Source organism: Oryzias melastigma, unplaced genomic scaffold, assembly GCF_002922805.2.
Source record: "Oryzias melastigma strain HK-1 unplaced genomic scaffold, ASM292280v2 sc00922, whole genome shotgun sequence".
Lineage (NCBI taxonomy): Eukaryota > Metazoa > Chordata > Actinopteri > Beloniformes > Adrianichthyidae > Oryzias > Oryzias melastigma.
In genome coordinates this window covers 1-1,985 of record NW_023417507.1, presented here as the reverse complement: position 1 = coordinate 1,985, position 1,985 = coordinate 1, and positions in this window count along the sequence as shown.

Genomic DNA, 1,985 nt, shown 5'->3' with positions numbered 1-1,985 from the left:
GTCTCAGAGGTGGGGAAACAATTGTGGGCAAAGCTTCTCCCTGTGCATGGAACTGTAGATTAAAACATTATGTCAGATGATACATTTTTAAAACATTTTTTTGCAGGGCAAATCATTTGAGATAAGCTTGATGATCAACAAAATTCAGCCTTTTGTTGTCCACTGTGTTACAACATTATGTCAAAAAATATAATGCTATGTACACAGCGGACATGAGATGACCGTTCAAATGTGAGTTCTTAGCATACGGTGTTCACACTGGACAGGAGCCTCGGATGCTAGCACACATACTCACAGTTGGAAGAGGATGTGAATAACTTGGGCTGAGTCCGAACTTCTTCCCTACCCCTATGGCTTTTCACTATCCCAACATTTGTCCTTACAAGCGGAGAGATGTGGAAAAATAGTGACTTCAAGTCTGCTATTGTTACTACTGCTTGATGACATCATCAATAGTCGCTGGTTCTCTACATTAGTGCTTGTAAAATGCCTATCATTGGTTAAGTGCTCTTTCATGCCACAAGTCCGACACGGATCACCCTATCAGTAAAAGTAATACCAAGCTATGGCTCCTCCTTTAAAAGAGAAATTGGCACTGTCTAATTTTCTAATTTCCCACACAGTCTAGCTCAGGGGTGTCAAACATACGGCCCACGGGCCACGTCCGGCCCATCATATGGCTTAATCCGGCCCAGTTGGGAAGAAAAATGTATTAAAAGGATGTTGAAAAGAAAAGAAAAAAAAAAGCAAGTTTCTAGCTCATTCATTTCGCGAGTTATAGTTCTTTAAAGAAATGACCGCAATGCACAATTATGCCACTAGGGGGAGCAAAGGAAAAGCGAGAAGTCAAGACAAGAGATCAAGAAATAAACAGCATATCTTTGCAAGCGCGCCACATCTGTAAGATGCAGTTTAATTTAGTTAAATCTTTCATTGATTTGCACATTTATATAGTAGGCAGGGTGTTTATTTTTTTTTCCGCAGCCCCCTCTTGGGCTTTCTATTGGGATTGCTTCAGCGTCAGATGTAAACTATGTGGACCGGTGGTACCGGGACACCAACTGGTACCCTAACCTGGCACCAGTTCCGCATTCTGTACCAAGTTGGAGACACCCAAAATATCGAAAAGTGATGTGGAGGGGTCCATTACCAAACGTCAAGTTGGGAGTGAGAATGTGTTGGTAAAAGAGGCTTACCAATCGGTCTTCTATCCAAAAGTTTTGTTCATGACTCATCCAGATTTGCACATTTTTTCCCCATAGAAAATCTGTATCCACCTTTACCGGCCCGAGGGCCGCTTGGTACCGGACCACAGATGGTAATCAAGTCCCCAACCCTCCAGATGTGGACCGATGGTATCAGAAGACCAGGTACCCTAACCCAGTACCAGCACCCACCGGTTCTACGTCCAGTATTGCATCCTGAGGACAGCACTGTGCCCCAGCACCAGGGTCCACATCTGCAGGGTTGGGGACCCCTGATTAGCGTTTGTGGTCTGGTACCAAGCGGCCCTTGGGCCAGTGGCGGTTAGGGACATGTAATTAAATGGGAACAGCCAGCTCGACAAAAAGCAACAAGTTAGGGACACCAAAAAGGTTACATGGAGGGGGCCTGAAGTTTCCATCCAGATATGAGGAGTTGGGGGTGAGAATGTGTGGGTATAAAGGGCTCACCAAGCGGTCCTAACATTTTGTGTGTGCTCCAAAAGACATTTTTTGCCTGCAGAAGTCCACATCTACCCGTAAGGGCAGTTGTGACTAAGGTATAAAGTTTGAAGCTCTATTCATTTCACTCATACGTCATGGATTTGTCAAATAAAACACTCTCCAAAACTGCACAAAAATATGCACTCAAATAAATCAACTAATTGTAAAACCCCTTCAACAGTAGACATTAAATAAAGCAGTATGCATTAAAAACAATAGTTGGAAGAAAATATCTGCGTTATTTGGGACTTTTCTATTGCTTCAAAATTTGGGAATAAA